General features: G+C 30.1%; 1 long non-coding RNA gene across 1 annotated transcript in view; it reads left to right on the top strand.

Moving 5' to 3' along the window:
- The first annotated feature begins 535 nt into the window (after nucleotides 1–535).
- The window catches only part of LOC121121852 (uncharacterized), a 33,060-nt gene continuing 15,488 nt past the window's right edge, over nucleotides 536–18,107 (top strand). The window contains exon 1 of the long non-coding RNA XR_005865598.2: nucleotides 536–781. This is a non-coding gene — a long non-coding RNA (uncharacterized lncRNA). The remainder of the gene's footprint in view (nucleotides 782–18,107) is intronic.

Genomic DNA, 18,107 nt, shown 5'->3' with positions numbered 1-18,107 from the left:
CATATTATATACATATTTTATAGGCTAAGCTAAGGTATCGGGTAAGACATTGAGTGTCAACTGATTTTTAAAGGCCTTTCTCTGCAAAAGAAGTATATTACTTTACTAATAAATTAATGTTTATATATATATATATAAAAGTGAATATTTGAAGACATTGCTTTCAAAAGTATTAAAATACATAATGAATACCTTCAAGTCATTATGTGTATGTATTTATGTGCATGGAAATGCAATAAGTAATCATATAAAAAAACATTGACTTCAACTCTTGAGACATGTGATTCAAATGTTTATTTTCTCGAACGTACGCTTTACTATGAATACTAATTATTTAAAAAAAAAAAAAAAAAAACATTTGAAAGTTACGTGCATAGAAAAAGGAAAGAAAACATGCAATCTACATACATACAAGTACATAGAAAGAAAGTCAATTATACAACGTAAGTAGGTGCAAAAATTATTGACAAAAATCAAAATCTTGTTTTTGTTGTTCGTACTATATTTTTTCGCCTTCTTTTCTACACGTTTTCCTCACACTTTTTCTTGAGCGTTTTAGCAGACCGATACTCTGAGGGACACTCTATCATACATAATAATGTTCCAATAAATGAGGCAAAACACTCCTTTGTTCTTGGGAATCCTCAAAGTGAAGTTCATGAAGCAACAACCACAAAAATCACCATCACCACTCACAACTACAGTCTACTACCCCCCCTTGGGGTTACGAATGCCCACGCTATGGTGAGCGGATCCATGGGGAAGAAACATCATCTACAAGGTACAAATATGAATTTGAATGGCTATTATTGTATAAAATGTGTTACACTACGAGGGCGGATTAATACGTCAGGTAATATTGAATTTAGGAGGGGGATATTAATTCATTAAAAGAAAATTCGACTTTTGCACAACTTTTCTAGTAACTACGTATCTTGGTAGTATTTGGGTGGGAAAAAGAATTTAAATCGGGCATCAAGAGTAATTTTTTGAAATGATAAATTGGAATATAATCCATATTCCTCTTTTTAAGAAAAAAAATCTACCACTTTGGATATTCAAACAATCAGAAACACTGTACTGACCTCCAAATCGAATCTAATTAACATCAGTCTTAAATTTTATGCCTACATTAATAAAAATTACTGTTATGTGGAGTGTGAAAATTAAATATACTCATAGATGGATTTATTTTTTGAATTACATCATTCAATATTAACCGTTATATGAAAATATAACACTTTGGGCATGATTCAGAATGATTGATTAGTTCCAGTTAATTTTTATTCGGCTATCAATGAACAGTAGAAAGATAATCATATCAAACAAAAGCTACCATTTTATTATAGTTTCAACTTCGTATGACGATCACCATCAAGGACATTTGAATTTTTTTTTAAGGATTTTCACATTACTTCGTCTAAGAGATTATTTAATACATTTTTGAACTTCTTTTGGTTAGACATGATAAATATTCTGATCATATCAAAATCTTAAAATCCAAAGACATTTGTATGTGCTCTGCTGATAGAATCATTCAGTTAGTTTGGGAAAAACAATTGCTTTTAAACTTTTATTTGAATTAATTAAAAGGCTGACCGGCTGTGAAATATCTGGGATATCCCAAGGATTTATTTTTTCAAATCAGGATAAAGTTACTTCATTTTAGGTACTAAATTCTTGTATCAAACATTTGTGGATGTTGTTCATCGTAGGAAAGATTATACTAAATAGCAGTCTAATAATAACTGACAATATTCGAAAAATTTAGAGAAAATCGACTCCCTCATATGACAATGCAAAAAAACTTATTGGGTCAAGCCTATATTTTTATAAAACAATGTTATATAAAGAGAAAGGTACATAATCACACCACAAGGGTAAACCCCCACCCTAAATTATGTTCAAATTTATATGAATTGATTTCATGATTTATATTTCAAATCAGGAATAAAATATTGGTGATAATATAGTTCAACTGTTTTTGTCTGCTATTGTGTTGCCTCATGTCAGTTACTCGGAACACAATCTCTATATCTATATATATTTTATTTTTTTTGAGACTATGTCTAACCCAAAAAATAATTTCTTTATTACCATTAGCTATTCCCAAAAATATTGTCGTAACTATATAAATTGCAAAGAAATGAGGGTACATACCCCCTTCCCCTCCAGTGCTTCACTAGTGAGATAGACTCTGTAATATAAATTACATCTTGATTCATTCAATATATCATCGACCAAATAAATACTTGATAAATTTGTCAAAAAATAGAAGAAAAAATGATTAAATGAGCATTTTTAAGAAAAAGTATTTTTCGGGGTAGGGGGTTTGGCCAGGAATTAAAAATTATTTCTTCTAGCTAGCTTAAAATATGCTCTTGCATCTGAGAAGTAGGGCTAAAATTGAATTTGGTTTTAATACCTCCCTCCCTCCTCCTAATTGCATGAAGCAATTATACTAGCTAGAGTTAGGAGTTGACATTGTTTGTTTAGATCTGCGGTTACCAAATGGGGGAACGTATACCTTTTGGGTTGCTTGATATTTTGAAAAAAAAAATATTTTACAAGTGAGAGATCACTGACAAAAGTTTGAAAATGCCAGGCTTACATGATACTCACGGACAATTTCATACTGGTATTTTAATTAGTGCTGATTTGACTCCCATTTAATTTTGACAAGTCGTTTTTTTCCTTTTGGAAATGGGAAAAAGTATCACGTAATACGATATCGTGGACTTTTGTGATGATTATAAAATGTATTTTTATAATAGCACGAGGAGAAGGTGGGAACAAAACTTATGTTACTACTGAATTTTAACATGGGTCTTAACATAGCTGTCTGTCAAGTTATTTTTGAGAGAGAAAATGAATTACTGTAAGCAAGAGGAGAACTTTCTACATCTAAAATAGCATTACTAAAATATTATAACTATGTTTAAGCTCATACATATCTAGATTATTATGCATTTTTAAAGCAATTACCACCAAAGATAGGCAAGAACTTTTTGTTATGAGGGAGATATAAACTCACCACGATTAACTAAATAATAAACAAAAAGGAAGAAAGAACAAGCAAATACCCGTTTTTCCTTCTCTAATAACTAAACTTAGTTTTTTCTTTACACAAATACCTTCTTTGTTGATCATAACAGACTGGTTTCCTGAGGGAGGACCATCTTCAGTACTAGTTCCACCACAACGACACCTCAGTAACCCAGTTTAAATATCATGTAAACAAATGATTCTCAGCCTTTTTCCAGTGATGTATCACTTCTATAATATTTTTCCAACCCTAACAAGAGCAAAGTATATTCAGTTTAAGTGATGTACCACCAATTATAACGGTTTATTCAAAATCTCAAGTACCTCTGTGGGACCCACTGATCAAAATATGTACCACTCAAACATGTTAATTTATATGTTCCAGTATTATTACTTCAGTCAACTTTATCAGACTTAACTACTCTTGTATATAAAAGAAAAATATACATTCTCAATATCATATTAAAAAAACAAATTCTTGAAGAAGTGTATAAATAATAGTCTTTTTTATTTCGAAGAAAAAATAATTTGAACTTTATGTGTAATAAATTTGTACGAGTTTTTTATATCTGAATATAAAAATGGAAATCAATTAGAGACAAATAATATATAATTTATTTGAAGGAAAAGTATATTTAATTCTTTATAGCACAAATGCAGATTGCTAAAAATGATTAAATCTACATTCAGCTTATTTTTTTATTAAAATTATAAAATATACAGAGTAGTGACCCAAAACTTGTAGTTAAATGACTAAATTACGTAAAACATGATTTTTATGGAATCAAAAAAAAAAAACTCGAAATCAATTTCTGGTACGTTTAGTTATATCCAGCTTTTCAATATGTTTTCCTTCACAAGATTAGCAGCTCTTGAGGATGAAGGCTGTATCTTTGGCGAATCACACCATCATGATGGCAAATCGGAGAGAATCCAAATTTGGATAAGTGATGCGGCATGTTCTTTTCTAAGACACCTCAAATTGCAAAGTCCAGGGAGTATATTTCAAGGCTGAAGGATTGCCACATGGAGGCAAGGCCTTCCAAAATATACATTCATAGGTTTGTTTATTATTATATCGTCCTTATTTAGTTGTAAAGACAGCATTCTCGTCCATTTACTCTCGGCCCAATACAGTTTTGTTCATAAAATGCCTAAAGTTTGTTCCTTGATGACGTACCTCAACTTTATTTATTTTCTTTTTTTAATCAGTTATAGTACTGCCATTCCGAAGAACAGACAGTCTTACTGGCCGGTCCTAAGACTGTACTAGACCGAATAAAATAAAAACAAACACAACACTACATGTGTTTTTGTATAATCATAAATAAATTAGAAACATTAAAGAGCGAGTCTTTTCAGGCTAAAAAGATATACCATCACTTTACTTCCAGCAACTCTTTTCATATCTAAAATTTGCTTTAAAACAATGAATGCCTCTAATATATGTAAGTAGATAAGAAAACTTAAACTCTGTTTAGAACTTTTTTTTCTTTTGAGCAGTCTTTTCTTTTCTTTAGATATATATATATGCTGTTGTTCTTGTTTATGACAAGTATTTTCGTTTAAGTACATTTATTTTGTCATAAATATGCGATATTTTTGCCTCAATTTCTCTCTCCTCGCCCATAAATTATTTACAAGAGAGTCATAAAAGTGTATACCTATATCTATGTATAAAATATAAATGCTATATTCATGTATATGGATTTATTGTAGGCTATACTATTAAGTAAATAACTAAGCATACAATTTCTCTGAAAAAGAAAAAAAAAATGAAAGATTTCTTTTTCTTTTGGAACAAGACATTAAAGTACTTTGGCTTGGTTGTATATATAGGGAAATGAGGTTATCTAAATAAGATTGCGTGATTAAGTTCCACAGTAACAATATAAATACATACTTTATATGTATTTGTGCATTTATCTTTTCGTTAAATTGACTTATTTATATTTCAAGGTCAAATATCTTTATGATGTTTGACAGTTGAAGGTCACTACATATTATGACGTAATCATCCATATTTTTAACCATTTGCCATATATTTTTTGTAAGTATACATTTGTATATATAAGTGGGTGCGTGGAAATTCTCCGGATTTTTTTCCTCATGAAACTAACTTGTGGCTAAAGATTCTGCTTTGGGTGAATTCTTCTTTTGCAACTCCCTCATAGTCTTATCAGGCACTTCCAGCTTCCTAGAAAGCCTCTTGGTTGATGTTGAATCGTTGTCTTCAATCAGAGCTAGGGCCACCTCCATGTTTGTTGGTGTTCATGGCATCCCTGATATCTTTTTATATCTGAAACTCGTGCCTTTAACTTTGTAAACGGTCTTGTTGTTCACGTTGAACCTCTCGGTGATGTCTTTGAGCATATCACATACCACAACCCAATCTGTGTTTCTTGTGAGAATAGCCTCCATTTTCTATCGTTTCTGCAAACCTTTTGTTTATATCAAGCTAGAGACAACATTTCAACGCGGAAGGATCTGAAAAAAATTCAAGCAACTTTTGTAAAAATATCAAGTCTGTATCTTTACTCAAAATCGGGATATAAGTCTGTAAAGTCACATTTCCACGCAACCAGAAGACTAGCTCAATATTTTCAAGCCATCTTTCCTTTAATTTAAAGAAGATGATTAAGGTCCTGATTGTGACAAAAAAAAACCAATAAATGTTAAAGGTATGGTTATTGAGATCCGTCCTATTATCAGTCTCAGGCTGTATGGGACGTTTACCTATTTATTGTATATTTTTAATTCGTATAATGAAATAGAAGATACAAAAATCATCTTTTATATCTCTCTCCCAAGATTTCTGATCAAGGGTATTTATCCTTTTTTTATGTGATTTTTGTCTTTTTTCTTAGCAAAAACAACAGCGCACGTTTATCGTGCTCTAGAAGTGACGGATTTAACTTAAGAATATATTATATAATATACAAAGTCTTTTTTTTTTAAATAGGTAAGGTTTTATTATTGATGACATAAAAGCTTACTTCATATATTTCAAGGCACGAAAGGATTTTGTGTAAGTTGGGTAGGGGGTACCAAACAAATTCATTTGAATGTATGGGTTTTTATTTCTAGCTGCAACTTTTGATGTGCCTAAGCCCGTGATAAATCATTCAGAATACACAAGCTTTTTAATTGCACAATAGCTAGAATAGAAAATTTACCTGAGCAGCAATACTCTGGTTTTATCTATCAGGGAAGTGGTTCTCAAACTGGAGTCGTGAGTCATTTAGGGCATCGGAAAGATAGTATAAATCTTGTTTATTAAATATGTAATGGTACGTACTACGTAAGCTATGTAAAATATTATAACGAATCCGGACAATAAAAAAAATAAAAATTACATCATTTGATAACTATAGTTTTATATCATAAAACTATAACCATGAGCCTTCTAGATCCTTCTTTATAGTAGTGGAAGCACTCTGTAATAGTAGAATAAGATCTAAAATAAACAGTGTCAACGACAGGGAGACTTATCGTCAAGAAAAAATTGGAAAACTGGACCTGAAAGCAATGGTGAATACATTAAAATGCAACTTAACAGCTTCCCATCAAAAATGATTGAGATACAGATTGGCCAACTCTTCTTTTTTTACTAACAAGTAGGGGGAAATGTAGAGTATAGAATCCATCTGACGAGAAAACATAGAGACCTCATTTCCTTTGTTTTACTTTTGCTTGTAAGTGGCTCATGTTGTTAAAATGATGGAGTATATGATCCGTGTAAAGTATAGCCAGAAACTGACCACTTTGGATTGGGTAATAGCAACGTTTTTGAAATAAAAAGAAAACCTAAAAATTGAATATATTATTCTTACAGTCCAAGGGATAATACTTATATGGTGTTTAAAATAGAAAAAATGGATACTCTAGAAGATTCAATCGGTGATTATAGGTGCATGAAGGGGTCTCAGATTTATCTTTTTACGGTTTTCTACTGTTTTAATTTTTTAATTTCTATTTGTTTTATATTTAATTAAATTGGAGAAGCATCTTTTCAATTGAGTTTTATTAAAATTTGCCTGGATATGTAAAAAAAAATCCACCATGCAAAAAAAATATTTCTTTAATTTGAGAACCACTTTTTTAAAGCATGAATGCTTCGCTCGACAAGAATGTTCTAAAGGATTTAATTGTAATATGAATCCCTTCCAAAGAATAGAAAATCAATTCTACATGTATATATATATAAAAAACAATTGATCCAAGCGAAATTGAAAATAGTTGAGTAGTTTTGATAATAAATTCATTTCAGTATGCCCTTATTTGGAAAAAAAAAACTTACGCAATATTTGTAAGAAAACAACTTTTATATAAATATACCCATATATGCATAAAATGAAGACCTTTTTTAAATACCTGCATACATTGAGTGATGCATTTTCTACCCTTTAAATAATATTTGCAAAAAGATAAACTTAGTTATAACTACTTTTTTCTATAATTTTACGTTCATTAAAGTATGTATATTTTTTTGGGAACTTATTGTTTAATAAGGGATGGACCTTAAGGACTGTCCAAGGATGCTTATTAAAGCTTTTTATTCATTTTGCACACAAATAGATACAGAGTTATTCATCAGATTTAAAGGTTTCATAATTTGTCGGAAATTTTTCAGCACTTAATCATTCAATCTGGAATCCGATTCACTTCAACTCAATCCTAGATCAACAAGAAAAAATATAAATGAAATGGTGGACAAAGAAATCCCACATATAGTCATTATGCATCCATTAAGGAAAGCGGTGAAAGTTCTCTTTATAATTAAGAAAGATGCCATCGTAAGTTCACTGAAGACTAAATTACTCCATAAGTGTTAGTACCATTAAATATACAATCCAGAAGCTTTGTAGGGCTGCTAACTGTGATGACAAGCAAGGAAGTGGCCGTTCAAGGCCAACGAATATCTGGAGGAACGTTAACAAGGTCTGGTTGAAAAGTTATAGGAACCGTTAACAATCCAAGTCAAAAATGGCGTAAGAAATTGGAATTTTGCAGCCATCAATGTTTTAAGATGAAATTTTTTAGCTCAGTTACGGTTAGAAAGTCATAGAGGCTATATGAGTAAAAAAATGGAGAAGTCAGAGAAATTCTTGAATTTGTACGTGGAAGGTCTTTAGTGACGAGAAAAAACCGGATATGAATCACAAATTTAACCTGTTGTACTTGCATAGTCTAAGGAGAATTCCTCAGATAACAAGAAAATATTTTCCTAGCAAGATGGAGCTCAAAGTCATACGGCTTGAAAATCTGAGGAAGTCCTGAAAGAAATAATTCTATTTTTGGAAAAATTGATATGGCCTCCTTTGAGTCCATATCTCAACACCTTGGATTATTTTGTATAGATTTATCTAGAGTCAAAGGTTATGATTAATGCCTATCAGAAAAGACTTCACATCTGCATTGAATACTTCTTTACACCTATGATGAACACAACACAGTAGTATGTGGTTCGAATCAATCAATGAATAATTTCAAATCAAAATAATCCATCATGTCTAATGATAATTAATTGATTATGAAGAAGTGATTATTACTTTTTCCATAAGAATCGCTATCGTGTTTCTTTATAATTTAATTTATTTTAAGTTCCACAACAGTAAAGATTTGTACTACATTCAAACAACATACCATTGTGTTCTGATAATTTATGAATATAATTAATAAAACAAATATTAATCTGCAAAAGAACACCCATTAATTTACCAATATGATATACATAGTATATGAACAATACCTATATATCATCCTATCATTTTAAATTGAAATAAAATACATAATCGTATACATCAATAAAAATTAAATATCCTTTTTTCGCCCAAATGTTCTAGAACCCTTTATTAAATCTTTATTCTAGAAGCAGGATAAGTTCCTCATCACAGAAGAGCTTCAGGGATCTCAAGAAGCTATAGGGATGTTCGTTTACCTTCCTTATCAGCTCCGAACACAACTAAAAATCACATGGGCTAAAATTAGGACTGTTGGAAGACCACTCATTAGCTTTGATAACGACGTGAAACTAGCTGTCTAGGTAATGCATGACTGTTTTGCCAACATAACAAGGCGATGAGTAATAAACTTTATGACATGTAGCTTCCAGCAATGGGATTACAGCCTTCTTAAGAAGGTCCCAGTAGACTGAGGAGTTCAACTTGAGACTGTAGAATAATTTTATATATTTTATTATCTAAGTATCAAAATTGCCCAGTACAATTAAGTTAAAGAGACACATTTAGGTGCATTGAATACTCCCATCTACCAATGTTCTTTTCTCTCTTATATTTAGCCGATTTTTACGGAAATAATATTAATATGTTCGAAAGATTTTACACTTATGCTAGTGAACGCTCTAGAGACTAAATTACTCATCAAGAAATTTAATTTTGCCAAAGGAACAAAGAAAATGAAAAATTTGATCATTTTTTTTTTCTTAAATTCTTCTAATTATTATTTCATTCTTGAGGAGAGAACATATATGAATAGATACAAGTATTGAATAGCTATGTGAGAAAGTACTCGGGGAAAACGAAAAGTAACAGTGGGGATTTCTGGGGAAGTTATCCTGTATATTATTGAAGCAAAATTTGTACTGGCAAAACTGAGTAAAAAAACTCTTTTCTTTTTTTTTCTTGCTAAATTTATGCAAAAAGTACCTTGTTATATTTATGCAGTCAATTTTATTATTGGAATTAACCAATTTCTTAGAGTGCAAGCGTTAGAAAATTGTATTGAGAAAGAGCAAGCAAAGGCTGTTGTTAAGTATTGAAATATCTAATTTACGTAGTATGGAACTGATACAATTTTCATCTAACACAAGCCGTATTAACGGTGCTTCTCATAAAATATAAATAATGCATCATTTACTTGAATTGTTGCTAAAGTAGCATTTAAATTTCATCTGAAATTACAATCAAAAAGTTCTTATAAGACATTGTTTAAATGACTTAAGACACATTTGAATCAGGAGTTGATCATAAATAATTATTCTTCAATAATAATAAAAAATATGGACGCCATATTGTTGAATAATAGGACACTTAAAGAAAGGAAAATTTTGAGAGGGGAACTTATTGAGGTTATTTTAATCTTGATTGGTCGTACTCTTTCAGCAATAAAATAAACCATGCAAGAAAGATGACCAAATGAATATAGGTACTTGTTCAGGAGTCAGTTTGAACATACAAAAACAGAGAAGATTGATTTATGAAGAATTTGCTATATTCGTATCAACAGTTTTAGTAAAATATTAGATTGAGGATGTGATTTCTATATGAGCTCAAAGAAATGATTTCTGTCAACACAGCGATGTATATGAATACAGCAGTACTCTGAAAGACATATCAAAACGTAGTTATTAGTTCTATTTAATGATACTTATTGGAAAAATGGATCACCCTATATGTTTTTGACTTGCAAATAACCAGCAACGACATAACTATTAAAGTCATGAATGAATAGGCCTCCTTATAAGAAAATGAAATATGATAAGGTGAATAGGTGCAATCTAAAAGATTTTGCAACCAAAAGAATTATCTCCTTTGAATCAAATGGAAATTCCAACATTGCTTCTATATTAATCTCCAAGCTTGAGGAGTGGCATAAAAAACAGAACAGATAGTCAAACAGTAAAGAAATAACCAATAACAAAACTGCAAGTGGTCAATTCATTCTTCAAATTGTGTCAGGAAACCTAAATTTTTCCAAATTTTCGTAAAATACATTACTTAATTCAAACCCTTTTCAAAATTAAGTACTATTAAAAATAATGATTACTTTTATTATTAAGAAATAATACTCTTTATTGACAGTAATTGATAATAAAAAAAAAGGTGTACGTTATCCTCTGTACCCAAAAAACCTCTTTATACCTTTCTTTTAGTTAGTTCTTGATTTAGGAATATAGTTGAAAATATTTTTTAAAGATCAAATTCTCATGTAAAATATTTTATTTGTTACAAGCTATCCTTTGGGTATTTTGTAGACTTATAAGGAAATGTGATAGCATTATCTAAAAATCATTAAATTTTGAACGATAAAGAGCTTTGAATACTAGATCCGTGCCCTGTATCAGCTGATATGAGTAAATCAATATTCCAGAAGGAATCCTGGATCGAGTTAATAGGTAGAAGAGTAATAAATAATTGTTAAATAAAGAAATATTCACAATGGTCATTTTGGTAACTTTAAATATTCCTTAATCAAGTTCATATTTTGTAGCACTTATTTTTTTTTATCAAACAAAACAATTTTTATACCTTAAGAGCACAATTTTTCCAAAAGAGTTTTTTTACGAACCACTCTATTGTATAGAATCATTGATAGTTATGTTCCGAATGAATAAAAAGCTTGATTATTTTATTTAGTAAACTTGTGAGGCAGTAATTGAATAATTAATTAAAACACTTTCTAAAAACATTTTATTTGTATTTATGTATCAATATTATGTATACATTGTGGAGTTATACTGTCAAAACTAATTGAGGTATCATATAAATATTACACAAGTTCTCCTAGTTTTTAAGGTTAATGCTTTATTTTAAGGCAAAACAAACATAAAAGCTTTTTTTACATGATGTATATATTAATCATTCATGAAAATCCTGAAAGTTGGAAAAAAAAGAAAATTTTACGGTTAAATTTTATCAAAATTGGCCAAATTTTTGAAAGAATATATATAACATATACACATAATAGTTCTGTAATTTATCAGTTGTTTAGCTCATTAAATCCAGAGAATTGGACTTATAAATTTGGTGAAGAATGATATTCTAAGTTAATTTAAAAAGTTTTATTGGACTTTTGTGATAAAAAAGAAAAATAATATATTAAATGATGTTAATAAAATATTAAAATGACATTTTTTTGTAATAAAAATATTACTTTGATTTAAACTTGAACAAGTGCCCAACCTGCTTGATTACCAAGCTGATTTTTTTTTATCATAGTGTAGTTGAGTAAATGTAGCTTACAAAAATGATTTTTTGTTTTGTTTTACTTACTTTAGATGTTTATATCTCTAGTATTAATTAACTGATTGATCCACAATATTCAGGATTTTTATATCTATGTACTATTAGTTCTGAGATAATAATAAAAAGTAACTTAGTTAGACTACAAGTTACTTTATTATTTACATTCAGCAACTGACTCCCCCCACCCCTCGGCAACAAAAAATGATTAGAGCAGCATGTAACACTAGCGAACCATAAACATTTTGTAAACAATTATGAGTTAAACATAGGAGTGGGTTGAGCAAACCAGTTGTTGAATCTAACTAAAGGGAGCTTCTTAAATCTCCTGTCTGAAAGTTTATTTCCTATAGGCATGAGCACTAAACCGTCTAGACTAAAAAAAACGGTCAAAATGAACACTTAATGGGAATTTTCTTGATATTGCAGGACTGATGGATATTCTGAAGGTCATAGGTTAACTTCAGGTAGTCCATGACTTCCTTTCCTGTAGAACAGGTCTCCTAAGGTTTTGCCTCAAAAGCGAAAACAAATTAAACTATCTAAACGGGAGAGGATAGTTTCGAAATGGAAAGAATAGTCACGCACTATGGACATGGAAAGAAACATTAATTTGAGTACTGCTTTGAAAATAGTAGTACGTTAGATTACTCACTACTGCAAAGAATAAGTAGTCGGATTAGAGTAATGCGTTACTAAGTAATGTGTTTTTAGCATCACTGGATATGTTGGTTTATTTATGTCTAACAACACCATATATTTCCATACTAAATTAAGCCGTTACTTTTATTGTAAACTCCCAATCTTATCTTCGAAACGAAACCAAAATAGCCCGAGAATCATTTGGTAGTTAGTTAATACTTCCCAACTATTTAATAATTATTCATATCTGACCAAGAATGAATTACAATTCAACGAATCAACGATCAGAGCACTGCTAAGGTTAAAATGCAGAAACATCAACGTCTAATAAAAAAATAGAGTGTAAATTTTTTGTGGTAGTATAGTAAAGCCGTAACACTCTATTATGTCTGTGTGTGTGTTTTTTTAAAATATACCATATAATTATTATTTCACGAGAAATTTAAGCAAATAGATATGCATTGTAGCATGATCTCAGACAGCTTTTTATTGCAATGACAACTTGTGAATTCCTGGGTTGTAAGGAAATATCCTCACTTTAACCACTCTTACAAAAAAGCCCAGGCATTTTACCTTAGCTCTTTCCAGATTAATGATACATTTATGATCCGATTCTATTAATTGCAATGTTGTAAAAAATGTATTTAATATTGCTTTCGAATAAGTTAATGGAAAAATAAGTCTTGTGACTAAGATTATAATATAGAGCTAGTAATGATCATCTCAAATTTTTTTATGAAAAAAATCACAATAAAGAAAAAAGTAAGCATTACCCTCTGTCTGTACTTCTCAAACTTCAGAATAAGTATAACGCAATCAAAGAAATTGTTCAAGTTAAATTTGGAAATGTATTGTCACAATTTATAACAGTCTAAATCTTATTACCCTTGGGGTCTGGACATTTGTCGTCGAGAGTACCCTTAAAATGAAAACTAAAGTTATTTTTTCGAAAGCATTTGATCATTTGAACCGCTTCTCATGATCAAAAAGGACAATGGCTCAAAATATTTTTATCCCTCTTTGTAATTTCTCTTTCTGGGCAAACCCCACTCTTTAAAAAGCACAGTAAATAGTTAATATCTCCTCGAAAAAGTTAGATTACAAGATGAAGGGGAAAACTATGCACCTTGTTTTTTCGAAACAAATTGATAAATACTAACAAATGTTTGTACATAAAAATATTTTTAAGAATCACTCCGTTTTGAATAGCGATATCTTCTCTTTCACGGATTCGCTCGTTCTACAAGATACGACTGTAGACATAAGTAACCATTTTATTATTTCCATGTGCATTATGTGCATATATAAACAGATAATCTCCAACAGTCGCGAAAAAATACTTCAGTGCTGCAAATTGTGCTAGATCCACAATAGAAATTTATGAAATGATTACGACATTACAATACTAAAACTAAAATGTAGGAGGTAAAATCGTGGACTTGACTTAAAATCAATCTGGATTACTTTAAACTGAATATTTTAAGGATGCGTTCTTAAAATCAGGGACTTTTCTGGCTAATAAATAAAAAAAATCAGAAATCAACAGTTGTCAGCATGGAGGCGAAAAGGCAAAGTGTATCTGATTTGCTCTACGTTCAAGTGAATGTTGAAGAATAAAGGGTGTAGTGTGATCCTAGAGTGTTGTTTGCAAGATTAAAGCATGGTCGCTTCAGTTCATAGCCTTGAGATATATTTTGGCACCGGTAGACGGTGGAAAATCGGGATCATGGAGGATGTGGAAACCGTAATTACCAGAAGTCTGGGCAAGTCGATGAGGCAACATGGCAAGGCTATCAATGTAATTGATAGGACTGTAAGGAGATATTGAAGGATTTGGCGAAGGCTTCTTATGACCGACGATATCAGCAACTACTTTTAATAGCAATCAAGGCCAACCGAGAGGCCATCAATTGTTGACTTGGTTAAAGCATAAACATTAGCTTGGGCTCCTTCCTCCCTGAGGGTTCCTCCCTCAAATTTGTCATTTAGTATTTGCGCTACCCTTCACCGAAATTTGGATAATTTGAAGATCTCTCCCGAGCAGCAGTGGGCGAACAAGTCCAAGGCCTTCATAAAGAAGTGCTACGGCGCATTTAGGCCCAGGTTGGAGGCCATGGTAGTAGTCAAAGAAAATGATTTAGAAAAATAGAAAGGTATATCAATAAAGAAGTCTATGATAAATCCTAAATCTTACATTCCTTTTCATTCTTGCAAAAGGTTAACATATTTGTTAGTTATCAAAAAGTCTACGATTTTACATTGCAGACTGTATACATATATATAAGTTAAAGATGAAATCCAGTCCCCTTTAGTACCATTAAGGATAGGGCCTGCATAAAGAGGATACATTTATAGATATTTTTATTCGAATCTTTCGGATTAGTAAATTTCTTTTTTTTAAATATCTACATAGTATAATCATAAGTGAACTCCTTTAAAAAGAAAAAAATAGAAGTTTGTAATGCTTTATACGTGATGAATAAAATTCAACTTTTTCTTTTGTGTAATACTTTTTAAAGGTAAGTGACTTCTCATTACTTACTCATTATAAACTTTACAAAAAAAAAATACTTCTCTTTTCAATAATAAATACAAAAAAAGTTAAAGAGTGTTATATTGAAAAAAAAAAAAATAATACTAGATAATGGGGTTAGGTGATGCATACTCTTGATTAACTTTTTACTTTGTAATATGTACATTGTACGCCACAGAAAAGTTAGTTAATAATAAGTCAAGGAGCCTTTATTGTTGTAGCATGAGGGAAGGAGAAGAAACAGGACTCGAAGTATATTTTTTTCCAACAAATCATATGTAAGCTGTTACTCCACAGATGTCTTGTCTACTCTGTTATGGACGAATATAATATCTTATTTAATTATAACATTGCATCAGGTTTCATTAAAATGTATGTAGGTTAAATGTCTATTTATTGGTGATGGAGAGAATAATTGGAATTGTAGAATCGGATTTTTTTTTCTGTAATCGAAATCGGCATCGGAAAAAAAAAAAACAATTTTAATTTGCGATTCCAATTCTTATTTATTATTGGTGTTTCACTATTTATCATTTTTCTCGTTAATAAACAGAAAAAAGCCCGAAAAAATTGATTTTCTGTGAATAACTATATATTTATGAAATTTTCTCCAAAAAAATTTACATTTGAATTTTTTTTTAACAACTGTTGATTTTTGAAATTTATCTCCGGAAAATTTAATTATTTGTAAACAGCTGTGGATTTTTGAAATTTTTCTCCAAAAAATTTAATCTTTTTTTAAAAAGCTGTGGATTTGGATAATTTTTTGTAAACAATTCTAGATTTTTGAAATTTTTTGAGAATAGTCATAGGTTTTTAATTTTTTTTCTCAAAAATTAAATTTTTTGTGAACAATTGGGTATTTTTGAATTTTTTTAAAAAATCAACCTGTATATTTGAATTTTTTTTTCCAAAAATTTAGTTTTTGGAATTAAATTTTTCAAATTTTAAATTCCAAAAAATTTGGGAACCGCCCCCTCGCTGCTGTATATACACATATATATAAATGTTGATTAGTTGGTGGTCCAGGTGTGTACTGTTTTCTTTTTCGCTACGCATATTATTTTTTTTTCACATACATACATAATAACCTTTGAAATGATTTTTTCTTTTTAATAATATGAACATTATTTTTTTAAATATAATCTTCTTTAGGTTTTTTTATTCTTCTTTGATATGTTCAGATGCATCTCATCACTATTGTTAAAGCTGAATAAATCTTTTGTCCATATTTTTCATTGGAAATTCACTAAGAATATATTATTCGTGCGATGTCTATCTTTTCTATTTATTTATAATATTTTTTCTCTCTTTGAAATATTGTGTAGGCTGAATACTCACTGATGTATTGATTTTAATGTATTATTGGTAGTGTTGGATCAGTCTAAAAAAACTATAAAAGTGTGGGAATTAAGAAGAATTCTCATTGCCCTAGCTGTTTGCTATACTGCTTTTACGATTAAAATTCCAGATGATAAAATCTCAACTTGGAAGTTTATTGGAGATCTGATTAAATTTCATTCTACAATTCTCATCAAAATACTTGATGGTTTTGTATAATATTAATCCCAATTTTAAAAAAGTTCAAAAAATTTGTATCAAAATAGTTATTTGCTTCTTTTTTTGTTATTTTTTCTAAATTTTATCTTTACTTTCTCAATTTTAATAAACTTGTTATTGGTTTATTTTTTAGTCATCGTTTTAAAACAATGTAATGGAGTGCATTGTAGTTTTCTGTTGTCCTTTTTTCCATTTTAGTTGTTTCCATCTAAAATGTTAATTTATATCTGTATTATACAACTTCTTTGGATAATTAATGAGAAAAAAACAACAACTGTAGTAAGTTATTAATATACGTTTTAACGTTAAATACGTTATTTTTATTGTTTTTATATTCTTCTTAGAGTGAAGAAAATAATAAGATACCAAAGACTGTAGTACTGACGAATTGAGTAATTGGTCTTTAGGACCGTTGAATAGTAAAAAAATCAAACTGATAAAAAATTGAGAAATGAGTTGATTTTTTAGCATATTGAAATTGAAGTGTAATTAATTGATTTCCATAAATCGTACCAATAAAACGCAAGAGCCAAAATTAAAATTCTTTTAATTTTATAAAGTTTATCAATATTAATTTTCGACGGCAAACACACTCCAACGCATGATAATGGTTGACTGTAATGCTAAGAAACCCTTAGAATATCATCTTTAGAATAAAACCAAGCTACTACATGTACAGCCTGATTGCCCAACATTATAAAAAAGGAAATTTCGTTGCTGCACTCAGTACAAGTGCATTTGGTTATAAGATTTTCAGACATATGTCCCCTTTTTCAACATTTGAACAACAGAAAACCTTTAAGTTCTAGTTCATGTCCTTTGTTTAAACTAAAGGAATTGACATCAAATTTTACTAGTTCTGTGAAATTATCGGCAGAGAATAGAAAATCTTTACAACGGGTAAAAAAAGTAATTTAAGTTTTAAGCTCATGTTTCGGCACGACTCTGGATATTTATGTGTAACCTTTAATTAACAACCACCACGATCTTTCTCCTAAACAAATCATTTTATTTAAATACAAACCAATGGGAAATTAAAGCAAGTAAAAAGAATTATTATTATTCAATATAATCGCCTTTGACGTAAAATAACGAATTCAACTCCACCTCAAGAAACGGGAGCAGGTCCTAATCACAGCTCCTCAGGCAGATTCCGGAATTCCACCCGGACTCTGGGCATTAGCTCTTATTTTTTGTTGCAGTAGGATCTGTTGGTAGGTTTCTCAGGTACACCCCATACAAAGAAGTCCATGGGTTTTAGGTCTGCTGAGCTTCGAGGCCCAAGAAAGTCAAAAAAGTCATTCTGACAACCAGGTCATTTTTATTTTTTTTGTTATGGAGTG

The sequence above is a fragment of the Lepeophtheirus salmonis genome, chromosome 7 (genome assembly GCF_016086655.4).
Source record: "Lepeophtheirus salmonis chromosome 7, UVic_Lsal_1.4, whole genome shotgun sequence".
NCBI lineage: Eukaryota > Metazoa > Arthropoda > Copepoda > Siphonostomatoida > Caligidae > Lepeophtheirus > Lepeophtheirus salmonis.
The sequence above is the reverse complement of the archived record's forward strand: the minus strand, read 5'-3'. Positions and strand labels throughout refer to the sequence as shown.